The 21,330-nt window shown below is 44.8% G+C and overlaps 2 protein-coding genes across 6 annotated transcripts in view; one reads left to right on the top strand and one right to left on the bottom strand.

Annotated features, from left to right (window-relative positions):
* GTF2IRD1 (GTF2I repeat domain containing 1) overlaps positions 1 to 21,330 on the bottom strand; it is a 1,520,245-nt gene that overhangs the window by 81,890 nt on the left and 1,417,025 nt on the right. The gene's annotated exons all lie outside the window — the stretch shown is intronic.
* The window catches only part of CALN1 (calneuron 1), a 138,052-nt gene that overhangs the window by 45,910 nt on the left and 70,812 nt on the right, over positions 1 to 21,330 (top strand). The gene's annotated exons all lie outside the window — the stretch shown is intronic.

The raw sequence follows: 21,330 nt of genomic DNA, 5'->3' as shown, positions 1-21,330 counted from the left end.
TGTTATTAGGTAATCCAAGGCTCTTGGATAGGGCAGACTCAATTTAAAATGAGCATTGGAAGGTCAGCTGCATTTATACAGGCAAGTCAGTCTACTAATTCTTCTAGATTAGGGAAGGGTCGTAGCTCAATGGTAGAGCATCTTCCTTCTACGTGGGGGAAAAACATGTGCTCTATCTCTGAGCAATGGTTCAAGACCTGTTGCAGGTTTGCTTCTTGGTTTCATTTCTCTTCCTTATGGCAAATAGGTTTAATTCATGGCTGGTCTCTGTACACAGCGGAAATACAGTTCAGGCAGCAAGCTGTTTTGGCAGGCAGGCAAACCACAGGGCTGTCTCAAAGGTCCCAGGCTTCCTACCTGTCAGAGACAGCAATGTGTCTGAATATGAGTTGCTGGAAGCCACAGGATGGGGAGAACATTGTTGTGCTCATGTCCTACTTGTGGGCTTCCCAAAGGCATCTGGTTGGCCACTGTGAGAACAGGATGGGTCTTTGGCCTGATCCAGCAAGACTCTTCTTGTGCTCTCAAGTCAAATCCTGGGACTGTAGATCCTTGTACCCATAGACAGTGAAGGCGTTCTGCATGCAGAGCATGCTCTCTATTCAGAGAGTTCATGTTTTGCACACGGATGTGCCTGCAGCTGTTTGCACAAATGACATTTCTGCCCAAGATGCAGGAATACCAAATACAGTACCTATTCATTTTATTGGAAGTTTAGGAGCTACGGTACATATGCAAAGGGGTGAGGAGGTAACGCAAATAGCTTCTCCGCTTGGGAGCTAGAAGTAAAATATTCAAAGTTGCCCCTTAAATTAGAGAAATGGACAAGTTAGAGAAGTTTTAATAATGCTTTTGTCTCAATCTAGCACCTTTTTTTGGCATAGGCACTCAAAGTGTTATCTTTGCAACCTTCAAAATAAAAAAAATTCCTTCCAGTAGCACCTTAAAGACCAACTAAGTTAGTTCTTGGTATGAGCTTTCGTGTGCATGCACACTTCTTCAGATACACATGCACACGAAAGCTCATACCAAGAACTAACTTAGTTGGTCTTTAAGGTGCTACTGGAAGGAATTTTTTTTTATTTTGACTATGGCAGACCAACACGGCTACCTATCTGTAATCTTTGCAACCTTGTTATCCTAAAATGCTGAATATAAGTTTGATTGGACAGTCACACTTTTCCATCTCAACAGATGTGTTTACTTGGGAGTTAATCCCACTGAGCTGAATGGGGATTAATTCAGGTGAGCCTGAACATCACTGGTCTTCAACAGGTTGGTTGGGAGCCACTAGTGGGCTGAAGCTTGATCCAAGGTTGGTCGCCATAGGAACACAACCACCATCCAAAAATATGGTGAAAGGTTAAGCAATGGGTCCGGTCTGCAAATACCTGTTTGGGTTAAAAGTTGATCCTGAGTCCGAAAAGGTTGAAGATACCTGGTGTATAGAATTGCAGCCCTAAAGGTTGATTCAAAAGGTGTTGCTTCAAAATAAATGCCTAAAAAATACACAAGTTACAAATCTGCCACTGTCAATTATGTCTGGGCTGTTAGTTTACTTAGCAGTAAGTTCAGGGGGTGATTTTTATTTTATTGAGATGGCAGAGTATGAGGAGAGGCAGTCTTAACCATTTCTTTCTATATGTACTCCGCAAAAATGGTCCACTTCTATAGAAAAAGAAAAAGCTTCTACTGGCTTCTATTTGCAATCCTAATAATTCACTGCAGTGTGTGTATGCTTTTCATGGAGATTGCTGTCAGAAAGAAGAGCTCTCTCTCTCTCTCTCTCTCTCTCTCTCTCTCTCTCTCACACACACACACACACATACACACACACACTTATTTACTTACTAGATATTAAATACACATAACACCCTAATGTGAGTGGCAGCAATGCACTTAACATCAATAGGCACCCAAGTACTTGCAAGACCACCTCCCCCAATATCAGCTACCTGAGACCCTATGATTGACAGGTGAGTCCTTGTTGATAGTGCCACCTCTGGGGGCTACCTGCTTGGTGCTGGCCTGTGACAGGGCCTTTCTGGTGGTGGTTCCCCATTTGTTCAGTGTCCTCTTTGGTGGTGGTGGTGGTGTGTGTGTGTCCGTCTCTCATTGTTGACTTTTGAGAGGAATTTGATGGGTAAAATGTATTGTTCCTAGCAACCCTGAAATCACTCGTTGAGAGAATGCTTTTTAAGTGGTTTTAGAATGCGTTTAAAAATGTTTTTTTATTGTTGACGGGTCTACTGCCTTGAGCTCCTTTGGGATGAAGTGTGGGAGATAGATAGATAGATAGATAGATAGATAGATAGATAGATAGATAGATAGACAGATGATAGATAGATGATAGAATTCTAGTTAGAGACCCTTAGTTGAGAGGAACACTCTGAAGTTTTTCTTTTCTGTCCATTCCCAGAGTTGACCAGTGTAATCCCATAAGATTTTACCTTACTACCCCAAAACTGCATGCTCTGTTACTGAATCCAGAATCAATTCACATTTTTGCATCTTGGGTATTTGTGATGGCCCACTTAAACTTGGGGAGCTGGTGTGATGCTGGGTGGGTGAGCTCTGAATAGGGAAATTCAGGTCAAATTACTCTACCTCCATAAACTTCACTTGGAGGCCACAGATAAGCCTTTGCTACCTTGAGGAGACAGTGATGCTGACCTAACTTGCTGGGTTGTTTTAAGGATTGCAGCAAGATAATGTGTATGCTTCAAGCATTCTGAGAAACTACCTGAATGTCAAGTATGAATGTCAAGTCCTAATTATTATTGCACCATCTCCAGCCTCTGCCTTGTGCTCCCATTTTGCTTTTGCTTCTCTACCTTAGGTAATGGATACTAGGGATCATTGTAGTCTTTGTTGAATTAACAATGCAAATCCTTAGCTATTTCATGGTTTAATAGTTTTCCTAAAGAATATATGTTTGCTAGGCTGTATGTTTGTCTTGAGAACATTGCTCTTCTCTGGAACAGCCTTCTTTGCATCACAGTGTTCCAATGAACAGATGCTATTAACACCTCCCAGTTCTTCCAGGAACCAGCTCCAGTCATGTACCCAGCCACATATCAACGTACTGTCACTGTGTCTTCCCACAGCACTTTGGAATTTTCAAAATGTTTTACCATCTAGATGTTTCCAAAACCCACAGTAGGGCAACATCTTTGTTAAAGGTAAAGTTAAAGGGACCCCTGACCATTAGGTCCAGTCGTGACCGACTCTGGGGTTGTGGTGCTCATCTCGCTTTATTGGCTGAGGGAGCCGGCGTACAGCTTCCGGGTCATGTAGCCAGCATGACTAAGTCACTTCTGGCGAACCAGAGCAGCGCACGGAAATGCTGTTTACCTTCCCACCGGAGCACTACCTATTTATCTACTTGCACTTTGATGTGCTTTCGAACTGCTAGGTTGGCAGGAGCAGGGACCGAGCAACGGGAGCTCACCCCGTCGCGGGGATTCGAACTGCCCACCTTCTGATTGGCAAGTCCTAGGCTCTGTGGTTTAGCCCACAGCGCCACCCGTGTCCCAACATCTTTGTTAGGACCAACCCAAAAAAGTCACAAGCTTTCAAGTTCTCCAACATTCTTCATCATCAAGCCTTTTTCCATTTCTGGATAAAAGTCTGTTGACTTTGTTGTGACTCTTGAGTTGTCTTTGGGGTTTTATTCTTCTTCTAGGCCAAGGTTTCCCAACTTTGGATCTCTGGTTGCTTTTTTGGACCACAACTCCCATGATCCCTAGCTAGCAGAATCAGTGGTTAGGGATGATGGGAGCTGTAGTCCCAAAACAGCCAAAGATCAAAGTTTCGGAAACCTTGTTCTAGGCCAACACCTGTCATTTATGTCAGGGGCAGGAACCTGTAGTCCACTATATGTTGTTGGACTTCATATTCAACCACAGACAGCATGACTGATTCTTGGGGATGGTGGTATTGTAGGTCAACAGTACCCAGAGGACCATAGGTTTCCCATCTCTGATCTATGTGATGATTGCAGAGAAGACAATCTTTTGAGGCAATGCAATTGTTCCACTGTACAGATCTCAGACCAGAAAAGACTGGTGTTCCCAAAGGGTTATAGTTCTGCTTTACATACAGAAGGTCTTAGCTTCAATCCCAAAAACCCGCAATTAGGGCCGGGAGAGAATCCTGCTTGAAATCCTGGAGATATACTGCCAGTTAATGTTGGCATTATAGGGACACGGGTGGCACTGTGGGTTAAACCACAGAGCCTAGGACTTGCTGATCAGAAGGTCGGCGGTTCGAATCCCCACGATGGGGTGAGCTCCCGTTGCTTGGTCCCTGCTCCTGCCAACCTAGCAGTTCAAAAGCACGTCAAAGTGCAAGTAGATAAATAGGGACCGCTCCAGCGGGAAGGTAAACGGCGTTTCCGTGTGCTGCTCTGGTTCGCCAGAAGCAGCTTAGTCATGCTGGCCACATGACCCGTAAGCTGTCTGTGGACAAACACCGGCTCCCTCGGCCTATAGAGCGAGATGAACGCGCAACCCCAGAGTCGGTCACGACTGAACCTAATGGTCAGGGGTCCCTTTACCTTTACTTTAATGTTGGCATTACTGAGCTAGACAGAGCATTGGTTTCACTAATTCTAAGACATCTTCCTGTGTTCCTGAGCCTTATAGTAAGTCCACAACAGAGGTGGGGCTTGAACTCAGAGCTCCCTGACCCATTTATTGTGTTGTCTGCTGCAATTTGCTTGCCCTGTAGGGTTCCTTATGCAACTATTTTTATCTAAACTCATAGGCTATATTTTTATTTCAGTCTTCCTCCAGGGAACTCATGACAACATACATGATTCTTCCACCCACCCATTCTCTTTTTTTAAAAAAAAATATTAAAAAATATTTGTATATTGCAATTTGGTTAAGAAAAAAAGAATAGCAATTATAGTGCAATAAAAGTCCTACGGATCACCAGTTAACTATTATGGACAATGTTTTTTTTCTTAATTGTTTGCATAGCCTGAAAAGTTTTCAGCAAATGTTTGAAGGTTATCATGTAAGGCGTTTGCTGAATCTCTACTGGAAGAGCACTTCACGGGAGCAGGCCACTTGCCCTGAAGACTTGATTTGGATGAAAAATAAGCCTCACCAACTCCAGCGACAACCAGCAGTGCCCTTGCTGGTGCTCTCAGTGATCAAGCTGGGGGTATAAGGGTTCAGGTAGTCCCAGAGGGACCCTGGACCTAAGTTGCTTAGAGCTTTGTAAATTAATTCAAGAACCTGGTTCAGTAGTAGATGGGCTACCAGTGCAGTTGTTTTATCCATGGTGTCACATGTTGGCAGCCATCCAGGTGGATAGCTCAGTGGGTTAGAGCATAGTGCTGATAACGCCAAGGTCACAGGTTTGATCCCTGTATGGGACTGCTGCATATTCCTGCATAACAGGCGTTTGGACTTGATGATCCTCAGAGTCCCTTCCAATGCTATGATTCGATGTGCCCCCATCTGTTATCTCATCACTGCATTATGCACCAGCTAGAGCTTTGGACCAGACCCAAGGGCAGCCCCACATGCTGCAATTCTTACAACAGTCCTGGGAGGTAGTTAATTCTGAAAGACAATGACCAGTCCAAAGTCTGACCTGGTATAAGAAAGGATTCCTCTTTGTCCAGGTAGCTCAGTATGGGACTCAGGAAGAGGTTTCACCTTCACTGATGATCTTATCATTTTAACTGGAGAGATGCCAGAGGGTTGAACCTCAGACCTTCAGCCTGTAAAGTCTGGGATCTATTTATTGTTTTATTTGTATAAGATTATTTACCACCACCCCTTCACTACACAGAACTATAGTCCCATATGGAATTATAGAATTGTAGACTTGGAAGGCACCCAGAGGGTCCTTGGGTCTGTTTCCCTGCAATGAAGGAATCTCAGAGCCAGTGTGGTGTAGTGATTAAGAGCGGTAGACTCGTAATCTGGTGAACCGGGTTCATGTCTCCGCTCCTCCACATGCAGCTGCTGGGTGACCTTGGGCTAGTCACACTTCTCTGAAGTCTCTCAGCCCCACTCACCTCGCAGAGTGTTTGTTGTGGGGGAGGAAGGGAAAGGAGACTGTTAGCCACTTTGAGACTCCTACGGGTAGTGATAAAGTAGGATATCAAATCCAAACTCTCTTCTTCTTCTCCTCCTCAACTAAATCATACATGACAGATGGCAATCTAACCTCTGCTTAAAATCATCCAAGGAAGGAGAGTCCACCACCTTCTGAGGGAGTCTTACCATCCGAAAGTACTTACTAATGTTGGGGTCCTACCCTCCAGAGCAACAGATATAGTTACCATATGTATGCTGTTGACATATCTCCCCCCCTCCCAAAAAAGTGCCTAATCCTAAGGTCATCAGCATGGCACCCATGGGTGCAATGAAAGCCTTGATCAGTGTCTCCATCATGAGATGGCCAGAGCAGTAACTTTCCTTATCCTTTAAATCCTACATAGAGCTGAAGGAGGAAGTTGGAAGAGCTTTTGTTTCTAAGCACTTTCCAATGCTCAGATCAGCAGCTGAACAGAAAGGGGAGAGATCTGGGTGGCAGAGAGACAAAAAGAGTGTCTGATGGAGTGGAGGCAGGGGGAGAAAGTGGGGTGCTAGGGAACGTAGGGGAAGAGAGTATGCCATGCCAGGGAGAAGTCTGGCATGTACATGCAGGCACAAGTCTGATCCAGTAAAACAGATCCTCTTGAAATTGCATAGTATTATACCCCGGTCAGATGACTTTGATCATCTCAAGCAGCCCTCCTGACTGTCCCACAGCTTTTTAGCGTAGTGGCACCAGCACTTTGGAGCTGGCGCAGTCCCCAGTGAAATGGGACAGGCACCCACAAGTCTGATATTTTGCTGCCTGCACACAATGAGTTTCGCCACTCATTTCCAGAGATTTAATTTGATTCGTTGTTAGTCATTTGTTCTGTACTTTATGTTTTTATAATGTCTTAATGGTTTTAATGATCTATATATTGAATGAGCCGGAAGTTTATAAAACGATGATGATAATGATGATTATACTGGGTTAGAGGAATGAATGGTTTAGCCCAGAGGTTTTCAACCTTTTTGAGTCCACAGCTCCCTTAACCAACTACTGTACATTCTTTCTGTGGCACCCCTGTAGGGCTCAGGAGCCCAGTTATATCAGCCCTTGCCTGCAAAGCTAGCAGCCTCTCACCCTTTTCCAAACACCCTCCCTTGTGGAGTGTTCCCTCAGCCTCCTCTCCTCTCCCTTCTCCTTGGGAGTCCTCTGGGTAGTTGCTGCTGCTGCCACCCCTGGTCTCTGAGCTGCCCCCCTTGCCCCGAAGAGAGGGGCCCCCCAGAGGCACCATTCACCTGGGGAGCTTATAGCCAGGACTGCTGCAGTAAACAGTTGTGCAAGCCTTTGGGAGGCATAGACGTGAGAGGGCATCAGAGGAGGGAGAGAGAGAGAGAGAGAGAGAGAGAGAGAGAGAGAGAGAAAGAAAGAAAGAAAGAAAGAAAGAAAGAGGGACAGAGGCCAGTGCTGTCCACAGCACCCCTGACCATCATTTAAGGCACCCCAGGATGCCACGGCACACTGGTTGAAAACCACTGGTTTAGCCTAATTCAGGCTTCCTCAGACTCAGCCCTCCAGATGTTTTGAGGCCACAATTCCCATCATCCCTGACCACTGGTCCTGCTAGCTAGGGGTCATGGGAGTTGTAGGCCAAAAACATCTGGAGGGCCGAGTTTGAGGAAGCCTGGCCTAATTGTTAAGATGAGCATTCTCAGTTAAAAAGATCAGTGCTGCTGGAACACATTGAATCCAGTTAGTTCAGTATCCTGTGCCTGGCAGTGGACAGCCAGAGAGGCCTATAAGAATGGCATGAACACAAACTGCCCCCTCCATCAATAGCATTTAGGATGAGTCCACACCTGTGTGCATGTATTTGTATTTATATTTCTACCCTACCTTTCCTCCAAAGACCTCCGTTATTCCCACAGCAGCTCTGAGAGACACTGAGCTCAGATATGACCAGTCCTAAGGTCCTATGACCCACTTCTCTCACATCCTAGTCAGACAATGTGGTGAGACCCAGGCAGTTGTCTCTCAGGATAGCGTTGGGTGATGCTGGGCCTGAGTGGTTCATCAGGGGTAGGCTTTGGAAAATTGGGACTGTTCCTGGTATTGAAGGAGCTAACTAGAGCACATGAGTCTATGAGCTGCCAGCCCGACAAAGGGCAATGTGAATTTTAGCAAGCGATTGGTAAATCAATTTCGGTTTTCCCATTTTGTTCCAAGTCCTAAATTCAGTTCTCCACATTTCCACATGAGGCTGTGATTAAAAAATATATATCAAGCCCGCATGAAAATTCACCAGCACCTTTCTGGAACTTTCTCCTAACATACACACCTTTGCACACATTTCTTTTTTTTCAGTGTACTTTCTCCTAATATATTAATGCATTTCTGTAAGCTGGATTCATTAATATATGCACTTGTATGCACGCTTAACCCCATGCATATTTGATTTCATATACATCACTTGGCAAAAATGTGCAGAAGTGTGGATTTTGAAGGATGGTTGTTTTTCTGTTTCAAGTTAGCTGGGTCCCACCTTTCAATATGAACCGGATCCAATTTCTCCCCTGCCTCCAGTTGTGGCTCGGTGGTACAGTGTATGCTCTGCATTTAAGGATGCTGGGGTCTACCAGAAGCATCATTAGACTCTCCTGTCTGAAACCCTGGAGAGCTGCTGTCAGATACTCAGTGTATCCATTACGGAGCATGATAGATGGAGGGTTTGACCAGGGATAAGGCTTCTTCTTGTGTTCCAGTGAAAATTCACTCTCGCACGAACACACTGCAGTAGTTCTTCAACAGCTAAAGCTACACTGATCACATGTACCTCTGCAGGTCCCAAATTCCTTCTTTTGGTTTACTTCCTTCCATTCTAGTCAGGTGCTGTGATTTGATTTGATTTCTTTTTGCAGGAATAATAATAATAATAATAATAATAATAATAATAATAATAATGTCAGTTCTATACCACTTTATATTTTTAAGGGGGAAAAAACCTCAAAGCAGTTCTCAACACATTAAAACGTCAAATGAAACAGTCCAGAATAAAACATTACCGAGGAAAGTCAGCCATGACATACATACGCATTCAAAGCAACTTAATTTACAGGAAACTAAAATATTGTCGTAAGGATTTCAAAATAATTCATTACAAAAGAGGTCAACTACAGATGTGCACATTTAGCACAGCAAAGTGGGCAAAGAAAGAAAGAAAGAAAGAAAGAAAGAAAGAAAGAAAAGATCTTAAACATTTCGAAAGAAAGCATTACTAAAGGAAGTCAAATAGAAAATATTAATTGGATAGAGCATCTGTAAACACCACTGCCTTTTAAATTCTACGCGCAGTGTTATGGGCACAGCCTGTGTTTGGTTTAAACAACTGTGCAATGGTTTGAATACATCTGGGTCCTTCTTTGAAAAACTGACTCATGACGGCACATTAATTTTTACTCAACCATTAGGAAAATTTGCTCAGAAAGCTTATGTCCTCAGCTGATTCCGAAGGATTCTATGCTGAATTGTGTATGAAACGAGGGATGCGGGGGAAAGGGTTATGTTAGGTGAAGTGCTCAGTTGGCTTGCAACGATAAGTTATTGAGATTCTTGTGGATAGTCATATTGAATAATCCATGTGAAGGAAAACGCTGATCCTAAACCTTCGCTGCCTTGTGGGATATCTTCAGCAGAATAAAAGGCTAAGGGGTAAATCCTGCACAAATCAAATAATGAAGGGAGGTGACAAAACATACAACATCCTCAGGTAGACCCCGAGTCGAATTGGGCAGCCTCACGTCATTGTGGGCTGCTATTCTGAAGTGCCAAATTGGTATCCGAATAAAATCTTATGGTCTATGTAGTCTGTACACTCCTGTTTGGGAAAAGCAAAGTATCTGCTTTTTTCTACCTGTCTTTACAGAGAACAAGTTTGGAGGGATGGTGGCACCCGATTTTTCTTTTAAAGTTCAAGTAGTACAGCAGGGGAACTGTGATTCAAATGGAAGTGTCAAAGGATGAAGTTTCAGGACTTGGTTGGCTTTAAAAAATATTTGTTTGTTTACAACTTTGCCTGTGTGCCATTCAATTGATATTGCAGTACTTCAGAGAAAATGCTGCTCATCACTAAAGTCAAGCTTTGGACCAAAAAGCTAGAAGATTGACAATTGGTATTATGTTGGCTAAAATAAAAATGAAAGCCAGTGTGGTGTAGTGGTTAGAGAGGTAGACTCGTAATCTGGGGAACCGGGTTCGCGTCTCTGCTCCTCCACATGCAGCTGCTGGGTGACCTTGGGCTAGTCACACTTCTCTGAAGTCTCTCAGCCCCACTCACCTCACAGAGTGTTTGTTGTGGGGGAGGAAGGGAAAGGAGATTGTTAGCCGCTTTGAGACTCCTTCGGGTAGTGATGAAGCGGGATATCAAATCCAAACTCTTCTTCTTCTTCTTCTTCTTCTTCTTAAAGGATCCACAGAAAATGTGGGGAATGACAGGTCTGCCAGCTTAACTTACTTCACCTGTAGATTGGCAGAAAGTATTTTCTCCATTCTGAAGGCAAGTAGCAGGTACTCGAAGGAAACAGAAGCTGTAGAAACCCAATGTTAGCCTCTCACATAAGTAGGCCTTCTTCAGCAAAACCTCCAAGTATCCTTATTTTCCAGGGACAGTCCCAGATTTACAGAAGCCACCCTGGTTTCTGATTTGATCCTGAAATGCCCCACTCTCCTTTAGGACATCTCTATTTTCATTGGAGAAATGTAGGAGGTGGATATAGTAGGACGTCCCTATTTTCATCAGAGGAATGTTAGAGGGTATGGAGTTATCTGACTCCAAAGACATCTGAAGGCAGCCCTGTATAGGGAAGTTTTTAAATGTCTAATGTCTAATGTTTTATTATGTTTATATATATGTTGTAAGCTGCCCGGAGTGGCTGGGCCAACCCAGTCAGATGGGTGGGGTATAAATAGTAGCAGTAATCATTATAAGCTCACTGGAAGGACAGATCCTGAAGCTGAGACTCCAATACTCACCTCATGAGAAGAGAAGACTCCCTGGAAAAGACCCTGATGTTGGGAAAGATGGAGGGCACAAGGAGAAGGGGACAACAGAGGATGAGATGGTTGGATAGTGTTCTCGAAGCTACCAGCATGAGTTTGATTAAACTGCGGGAGGCAGTGGAAGACAGAAGTGCCTGGCGTGCTCTGGTCCAGGGGGTCACGAAGAGTCGGACACAACTAAACGATTAAACAACAAGAATCATTATAATCATAATAATCATAATAATTGAATAGGACGTCCCTATTTTCATTAGAAAAATGTTGGAGGGTATGTGGGCAGGCAGAGTCTAGGGCAGGCTTCCTCAAACTTGGTCCTCCAGATGTTTTGAGACTACAATTCCCATCGTCCCTGGCCACTGGTCCTGCTAGCTAGGGATCATGGGAGTTGTAGGCCAAAAACATCTGGAGGGCTGAGTTCGAGGAAGCCTGGTCTAGGGTCCGTACTCTCCAAAGGGAGTACCATGATTGGTAACGGTGACCCCATTTTTTCTAATGTTTAAAGCCTGGTACTTGGAACCAGCTGATGAGTGCTGAGAGCCTTCTCCTTAGAAGCAGGCTCTTGGTGTGATCTCAGCTCAGCCTTTAGATGGGCTTCGCGAGCCCCTTTTAAGTTGGCACCTGATGTCACAATGATATATGGTGATTGACAGATGGATGACCCACCCACTAGTTAAGGTTGTCCGGAAGACAGAGAAAGGATCTGTTTTAGTTTCTGTTTTACTCTGAATTCCACTGAATACTGCAGAACAACAGTATAACAGGGCTGTTGTTCTGATGCCTTCCTTTGCAGGCTTCTGAATAGCATTTGGTTGTCACCGTGCAAAGCAGGATACATTCAAAACCTATAAGAGAAAAGAGCCAGAGTGTTGTAGCAGTTAGAGTGTCAGACTAGGACCTGGGAGATCTCAGTTCAAATCCCCACTCAGCCATGAAGCTTACTGAGTAACACTGGGCCAGCCATTACCTCTCAGCCACAGGGCTGTGATGGGAGGAAGGGACCGTGTACATTAGCTTGAGCTTTTTTGGAGGATATATTGGGCTATAAATACCATAAAATAAACAAGTCATTTCATTACATCGCATAGCATGTTTCTGTCCAGTATTCCATTTCTGCTGATGCTTTCTGTCCATGGCAAAAGATGGTTTAATTGAAGAGAGGCAATGAAATGTACTTGCAATGTCCTTAAAGATCTCACCATGTTCTTAGTACCAAAAAGGGAAATGAACTTGTTTTTAAGTTGACAACTTAAGCGCTTCTCATTCAGGCTGAAGACTTACGTCCATTGCCTTTCCAGGTTAAACCCTTTCTTCTTTCCCCTCCTCCTTCTTTTAAAGGCTGATGAAAATACAGTGGTTAGCCACCGACCTGGAATTAAATGCCTTAATAACATTCGTATTTCTTCTCATTTGCAAGTAACCAGAAAACAACTTGGGATGCGGGTGGCGCTGTGGGTTAAACCACAGAGCCTAGGACTTGCTGATCAGAAGGTCGGCGGTTCAAATCCCCGCAACGGGGTGAGCTCCTGTTGCTCGGTCCCTGTTCCTGCCAACCTAGCAGTTCGAAAGCACATCACAGTGCAAGTAGATAAATAGGTACCACTCTGGCGGGAAGGTAAATGGCATTTCCGTGCACTGCTCTGGTTCGCCAGAAGCGGCTTACTCATGCTGGCCATATGACCCGGAAGCTGTACGCCGGCTCCCTCAGCCAATAAAGCGAGATGAGCGTCGCAACCCCAGAGTCGGTCATGACTGGACCTAATGGTCAGAGGTCCCTTTGCCTTTACCTAGAAAACAACAACTGTCCAGTGTCCAGTTTGTGTGTGTACATAGGAATGGTCCATGAACAGTGTTTTAAGTCAAGCAAACGATTTACATTCTTAAAGGAGGAAAAATAAAATCTGTTCACCAGGCTAACAACGTATGGATGGGTTTTGCTTTCTATTTAGTTTGAAATATGATGTATCTTTTGATCTTCCTGCATTGCAGGGTATTGGACTAGATGACCCTCAGGTCCCTTCCAACTCTACAATTCTATAATCTCTTCTCCCCACTTTCACATACGTTCCTTTGCCAAATAGTTTTGGATCACAGTGAAAGTCAACTTACGAGTGCATTAGTCACAATATAAATGATCTTGCATTTTGACAGGGGATAGAGGCAGTTGCACCATTGCCAGGGGAAATGGGTATTTTGCTGACAGCTGACTTCTGATGAGAATTGGTGTCGCTCACAACTTTTGACTTTCGTTAGCGAAAGCACAGAAATCTTACGTAATGAGATTATTGGCGTATATAAGAAAGTATGCTGGAAAATGCGCCGTTTGACATGATTGCTTTTCATTAAGTGCATCCTGCTTTTGAAAAAAGAGATTAAAGGATTGAAATGCTACTGCAAGAAAGGAGAAAAGATGTTAGTTGAATATTAGTGCTTTTGGTGCTCAGAATGGATTCATTTTGGGTGGGATGGAGACTCTTGTGCTGTCGAAGGGTTCAGCATTCAACAGGGGAGCTGAATGGGGAAGAATTGTAGCTCAGAGACAATACACCTGCCTTGTAGGTTCAACCCCTGGTTTCTCCAGGCGGGGCTGGGAAGATCTTGGAGAGCCACGGTCAGTTAGGGTCGGCAATCCTGAGCTAGATGGATCTAATGATTCGACTCAGTATGCAATAGATCCTTGTGTTCCTTTGATCACAAAGCTGGAGACAGTCCCTTGAATGAAATTTATTTATACCCATAAATGTCTGAGGCCTAGTTCTCATTGAGGTGGACAACCAGTGCCCACATGACTACAAATTGCATGTTAGAGCTCCAATGACAGGATGCCCCTCCATACACAAAAGCTTGCTGAACATTCTAGTAGGGAGAAAATGTTTAGCCTAGTCTGCTTTCCAGTGTGCAGGTATTCTGTGTGTAGGTTTTGTTTTGTGCTTTTGCTGAGGCTGGTAGGAGTCTTTATGCTGTTGATTCCCTCCCAGCCATGGATCCTTCCATTCCTATTCTGACTGTCAGGGAGAAATGTTTTGCTGCCCTCACTCTGTTGTCGCTTTTGCCCTCACTCTGATTTGGCGTTTAAGATGGCACTGTGAGAGTGTGAGCAGGAGAAGGAAGGAAAGTTTCTTCTCAGCAAAAAAAGAGGCATTGAAGGGTCTTGGAAAGGAAGGAAGGGAGAATGAGAGAGAGAGAGAGAGGAGCAACAGGGGGAAATTATTAGTGGGAGCAGGAAAAGAGTTGAATGGAGACTGTGCAGTTTTGTGAAATATTTTGCTCCCTCCCAGGCCTTTCCCACCTCCCCCCTGGCCCTGTCACTCAAGCTTTGACTTCCTTTGGGAACTTTCAACAATGCTCACATTGATTTTCTGAGTTTGTTCTGTAGGTCTAACATGCTTGCGGTGAATTCACCCATTCAGAATTTCGGAGATTGCTGCAAAATAAATTATGTCTCCCTGCCTCTTCCCCCGTACCTGCCCTTGAGCAGAGCCACCCTAAATTCACTTCACTTTGGAGTAATGGAGTAGCAGCTAATTGTCTTCAGTGAAGGCGCTGCAGTCAGAAAGTGGTGACTCAAAAGCCATGCTTTGTCCTTTTTATCAGATTTGCAGAGCAAGCGATCCAACTTCCATTCTGGTTTTAAACAATAGAAGTACACGTAAGGGTGAACGCAGAAGCAACTTTATAAGTGTAATAATTAAACAAACTCAGCACATTACAAGACTTTTTTCCTCTCTAGGGCATAGAATGTGTGTAAGATGTTTGTCATACTTAAAATGTTCTTTCTAATATGATTTGGGTCAGAAATATGAATGTTTTGCTGGAAAAAAATGGACTTTTCTGTAACAAGGGACAAGAAAATTTAAGGTTTTCTTTTTACTATGTCAGATGTAACAAATCTTATAAACAGTCTCTCCCCCCTTGCTTTTTCTGTTTTTCTGCTTTGTTCTGTTCCAGAAGATGAAAAACAACCCCTAAAACAGACATTTAACATGAATCTTACTATCTAACAAGACCATTGATCCATAAAAGGAAAGCAATAAACAATGTACTGTACTGTAAAATCAATACAACAGTATTGATGATTTAAAAATATATATGAAAATGTGATTTTTGCCCCCTTACCTGCGCTGATGATAGCCATTATTTGGATGGGGGGTCGGGGTCCTCTTCCAGATTCAAAATTGGTGACTCCTCTCCTGCCATTCCTTCCCTTGCTTTTCTTTACACCACTGCCACCTACAGAAGGTGGGCTTACCTGCCTTCCAGCTGGTGGGTGGGCTTACCTGGCTACCTTGCCAGGTAATGGGGAGAGGGGATGGGGCGAGGGCCAGTAAAGGGCTGGTGCTCTTCAGCCCAGGCTCACTCTGTTTTCCTAGCAGGTTCATCGCTGGACTTCACTCTTGGTTAGGTAAGTGTTCCTCGTCGGGGTTTGGGGCCACGGTGTGGCCTGCTGGGCCTCCTGCAGCTGGCACTTCTTCCACAACTTTGGGGGTGGGATGGGGGCCATGGTGTGGCCTGCTAGGCCTCCCGCGGCTGGCGCCTTCTTCCCCTGGCAGTGGAGGCTGAATCGCGGCCACACAGGCGGTATTGCCTAGGAGCACGCTCAGCTTCCAAGACAAAGTTCGAAAACTGGAACACTCATTTCCAGGTTTCAAGTGTTCGGGTTCCAAGTTGTTTGTGAACTAAGCTGTTCAAAAACCGAGTTACCACTGTATTATGCCAGTCTGTAGTGTGGGGGGCTGTATGTCAGACAAGGCGAGAAGTTGGTGGCCATGGTAGATATTGGTGCCAATGACAAGGGAAAATGTTGAGGTGTGGTGCCAAAAGCCTAAATTCAATGTGAATACTTTCAAGGTGGATTTCTCTGAAATGCTACCTGTTTCATGTGCAGGACCAGCTAGATAGATGGCTGAGGAGTCTCAATGTGGGGATGAGATATTGCTGCTCAGAAGAGGATTTGCTACATACTAGTTCTGGATTTGCTACATACTGGGGAATTTTTTTTTAGAAACCTTCCGACACCTGGGAGCAGTTTTGGACAAACGTCTGGTGTCAGGTGATATATTTCAGCAAGCATTTTAAGCAAGTTTTGTAATGTTATGGTTAGTTCTCACAGAATTGATCTTGTCTGTATCTTATAACCTTGCTGTACATGGTTTAGAGACCATGGTGATAATGGGAATATAAATGGTTGGAATAAATAAAATTAATCAATTAATTGACACAAAGTAGGCAAAGAAGGTGAATTTAACTATTTCCTCCTGTGTTGTGCCCTGCCTGACAGAATTCCTTCTCTAAAACTGATATTTGCATTGGGAAGAAATGAATGGCAATGGAGATTTTCCTTAGGATTTTAGCTAGGGAGGAAAGTGTTAAACTATCTTTCTATGCCTATTCTAATCCTGTTGATTATCTCTCTCTCTCTGGCACACAAATACATAATTTGCAAAACTTTTCACTTGCACTCTGACTAACCCAGAAAGGTGTCGGTTGAACTGAAGAGTGTTAGGCCCTGGCCTCAGAGCCTTTTGAAAAGGTCACATGGGGCTCAGAGGAGGTGAAGCCCAAGAGAGCCTCTCAAGTCCTCTTCATTGCCCAGCTGCAACACAGCAGCCCTGAAATGCTGCAAGCGGGTCCCCAGACAGAAGGGAACCTGGGATGCACTCACACAATTGCTTTTAATTCCCCCAGAATGCCTCCATTCACCTTTGTAGCAGCAGCCAGCACTCTCTCCGAGCCTCCCCCAGAACCTCAGAAGAGTGCACTGGTCACTTACAACTCCAATCCTAAACTCCCAGCATATGCACCAGCTCCTAGCGGCACAGCTCTTTTGGCCCCCCATATGACCCCCCAATGTTCAGAATGGTCAGAGGGTGGAGGAAGCTGAGTATAGCATGGTTTCAGTGGCTGGCTCCTCCTCCTGCTACCATGGAGGGAAAGGAGGTGGAAGCAGCCCCTAGCCAGTGGTCACAGTAGGAGGAGGCCATTTGTGGAGTTGAGCGAGGCACAGTGTGGGTTCAGTGGCTTCTCCTTCTCCTCCTGCCATGTAAGGGGAAGCAGTCCCCAGCCAATGGCAGAAGAAGGAGGAGGAGGAGGAGGAGGCTGGGTGTGAAAGAGGAGGAGCCTACTGGTGCGTTCAGCTCTGCCCTCTGGCTCCTTCTGATGTCCTGACTTCACACATCATGCGCCATCACACCATTGTGCCTGTGTCATCATCCCCCTAATGTTCTCCACAATTTGTCACCTCTCCCTCCCAGTAACCTGAACACCAAGAGCCTAAGCGCATGGGGATTCCAAAACCTGAGGTTGGCAACATGCACTCTTCAGCAGTCACTAAGATGCAAGGACACAGTTGTCCTCTGGTCTAGTTTAGCCCTTGAAAGTAACAGCGTTAGGAGGACAATCTCATCAGGGTCCTGATGCTTCTGGAGGAGTGTTTTGTTCTTTTCTGCTTTGTGGCATTTCCTTCATTGAATGCTCCTGCCAACCTTACACCAGTACAGTGGTACCTCAGGCTAAGTACTTAATTCATTCCGGAGGTCCGTACTTAACCTGAAACTGTTCTTAACCTGAAGCACCATTTTAGCTAATGGGGCCTCCTGTTGCTGCCGCACCGCCAGAGCACAATTTCTGCTCTCATCCTGAAGCAAAGTTCTTAACCTGAGGTACTATTTCTGGGTTAGCGGAGTCTGTAACCTGAAGCGTATGTAACCTGAAGCGTATGTAACCCGAGGTACCACTGTATTTGTGTCTCCCGCTTCCAACACCTGCTCATCCACTTTGGATAGAATCAGACCAAAGGTGAATTCAGGATCACTGTTCACTTTATTTCTCGATGCTGTCACATTCACCTCACACCCTGATGGAGGGTTGTGTGCCCCTTAGGTCCAGCTTCTGGCATGTCACCAATCGCGTTGGAGTTAAACCACCGTTCTTCTGGCAGCTAGCAAATTGGGAAGCTGGCATCATGCTGCAGTGGTGTGTGTGCTTGGCAAAGTGTTAGTTTGCAAGAGCATTGAAGTGACTTTGAGGTTCCGCATTTGCTGATGGAGTTTTCTGGGGATGAGAGAGATGACCTTGGGTTAGCAAGGAACTTCTCTGCGTGCAAATCGGGCCCTTGCTCGAACCAGGGTCACCCCCAACATTCCCATGACAGCAACAGAAGCTTGATTAGGTGTGCATTAACTCGATTAGAAGGTCTTCAAATGTCACTTTCAAAAGGCATCTGGGAAGACCAGCCCAGGCAGGTTGCAAGATTCAGAACCACTTTCCACGCATGTGTTTCAAACAAGGACCTTGGGTGCTGGGTGACCTTGGGCCAGTCACACTTCTGTGAAGTCTCTCAGCCCCACTCACCTCACAGAGTGTTTGTTGTGGGGGAGGAAGGGAAAGGAGAATGTTAGCCGCTTTGAGACTCCTGAAGGGGAGTGAAAGGCGGGATATCAAATCCAAACTCTTCTTCTTCTTCTTCCTTGAAGGCTGGGTGGCATATGCAGCACAGTCCAATTAAACCAAGGTCAAGGATGAAGAATCAGTCTAGATCCAAAAGTGTTCCAGAGACAAAGTCGGCCAACACTCTGCTGTTGATATCATAGGGAGTTCAGGCAAGGCACAGCAAGGCAAAGCACCGAGGAGAGAGATACCCTTGTTGTCTCTAGCAACTAGAAGGCTTAAGAAGGAGGCCTCTTATACTATGGGCCTGCAACAACAACAACTGGCAGTGCAAGAGTTATTGGGGATGTCTTACTCTTGAGTAGGCTAATGCACCATATCATTTCTCTTTAGCCTGGACCCAAAACTTTTAATACTGGTGATCTTGAGGCTTTGGGTTGTGGTTCTTAATCACAGCTAGTAACCCAAGGGGTCCTAGATACTAAGAAGGAAGGCAATGGATTTTGGGAGGTTGATTTTAGTTGTTCCTTTGAATCAGGTCTCCAATGCAATATACGTGAGCGTCTTGAATTTTAAGCATTTGGTTTCAAACCATATCTTAACTTAATAAACTGGCATTAATAAAACCCTTCACTGTAATGTTTTTTTGCAGCAAGTTCAGGGGGAAAAGATACTGATGTAATTTACATCCACATGCTTGGTATGGGACAATTGCTGATAAGATGGGACAATTTTGGAACACTCTGTCCAGTAGGGAAACAAGCAAGCCAAAAGCTATCCAGTATTTCAGACTTGGCAAAAGGTGCATCGATTTTTCTTTTCTATAGGACATTTGATGAGTAAGTTGGTGCTTTGGAAGTGCAGTTTTGATAGATTAGGATGCAAAGTGGCCTTTAACTCTCAGTGGCAGGAAACGGGAGTAGGATCTGATAGCAAAGAAAACTGCTGCAGTTTTCATAATGTGTAAATGAAAATAAATGGGCACTTCTACTGGATTCAAATGTTTTATGCATATATATGTGTGTGTGTGTGTAGTTTATGTGTGTGTACACACACATACAAACAAAGAAACAAAGAAACAAACCACTAATAAGAAAATATCAGAATGGTTCACAACAACTGTCCATAAAACCATCTATTCAAAACTATATTTAAAAAGTTAAAATCAGAAATTGGCTAACTACTGTATTCTCAATTGCCTGCATAGTTGTGAACAGAAAAGTCTTCAGCAGTCATTTAAAAGTTAAAACAGAAGGCACTTACTAAATCTCTATTAGCAGAGTGTTCCAAAAATATTGGGCCTTGCCAGCTCAAGGGATGACCAACAGCACTCCTGCAGATGATCTCAGTGATGAAGCTGGAATATAAAGGTTCTGGTAGTCCTTGAGGTACCATGGACCTCACTTGTTTAGGGCTTTATAAAATTAATGCAAGGACCTTGAACCTGGCTTGGTAATAGATGGGCAGGCAGTGCAGCTGCGTTAAGAGTGGTGTCACTATTACTTCTCCAGATGCCTTCATCAGCAGTCTACGTTCTGCACCAGATGGAGCTTCCAGACCAGACCCAAGGGCAGCCCTTCATAGGGCACATTGCAGTAATCCAGCCTTCAGGTTAAAGCTTAAGATTTATTTAAATATGTTCCCATCTGCAATATATATTAAGTGCAGTAATATACCTTGTGAGACATCTTTGAGAGAAGAAAAGTCTAAGGAGTAAACCCTGAACAAATTCAGAGTGGATTGTCTAAGACGGTTGGATGGCATCTTGTACTCCTCTTTCCAGCAACTGTGGCAGCCAAGCTGGTGCCAAACGTATTGCTATGCTTTTGTTTGGAACACATCAGTGAGACTGAGAGGGGGTCTTGTTGTCTGGACAACCCAAGACCTCTATACAAACTGCCCAGGCTTGCACCCCAGAGAGGTCACTTTGGTGGTGCTGATGACATGGGAGTTCCTGGTCTCTGCAGCCCCAACTGGTACTGTGACTCTCCAGTGGTTTGACAAAATCACGGAGAAGAAGGCTGTGGATGACTGCTAGCCACAATGGCTATATTCCACCTCCAATGTTAGGGTCTGTATGCCTCTGAATACCAGTTGCTGGGAGTGACAGGCAGGCAGAGTGCTCTTCTGCTCAGGTTCCCAAAGACATCTCATTGGCTCCTGTGAGAACAGGATGCTGGCCAAGTTGGGCCATTGACCTGATTCAGTGGGCTGTTCTTATGTTCTCGCATTTTGTGAGTCACTGATGAGGTGGGTGGGCACAAAAGCCAGTGCCATTTTGGCTATGTCACAACAGTTATGGAACACCCTCCCAATAAAAGCTGTCAGGATGCTGTCAGTGGCTCCCGGCTGGTTGCCCAGGAAAGTACAAAGACAAGGAAAAGTTTCTTATAGCTCTTTTGTATTTAAATCTTTACACAGAGAGGCTATAGGACCCAGCCTCTTGGATAATGGCGTTGTCCCAAGTGAATCTGCACCCCCAGTCTCTCCCACTTCCTTATTCCTCATTCTTATTGTCTCCTCTACGGGTACTGCTACGCGTCCTCTGTCTTTGAGCTCTTTGCTCTCCTACTTTTAAGGCTCGCCAGGTTCTGGGAGATGGAGGGTCTGGAATGCTTTCGAAGGACAACGTGTCAGCAAGGTGTTGCTGTGGCTCTCCCATGATTTCCCAACTTTCCCCTTCATCTGTCTCTGAGCTGCTGTCTCCCTCAAACCCCTGTTGCAAATCTATACAGTCTTCCTCTTTCTCCTCCCTGGAAGGGTCAGGATGGGGAGGCTGTCTCCACCATTCCTCCTCTGCCCAGCCCCTGACAAAAGCCCACTTGCATCAAATGCTGCTCACCATTT

The sequence above is a fragment of the Podarcis liolepis genome (assembly GCF_965112155.1).
Source record: "Podarcis liolepis genome assembly, chromosome: 16".
In the NCBI taxonomy this organism is placed as follows: domain Eukaryota; kingdom Metazoa; phylum Chordata; class Lepidosauria; order Squamata; family Lacertidae; genus Podarcis; species Podarcis liolepis.
Note: the sequence above shows the minus strand (reverse complement) of the source record. Positions and strands in the feature narration are given on the sequence as shown.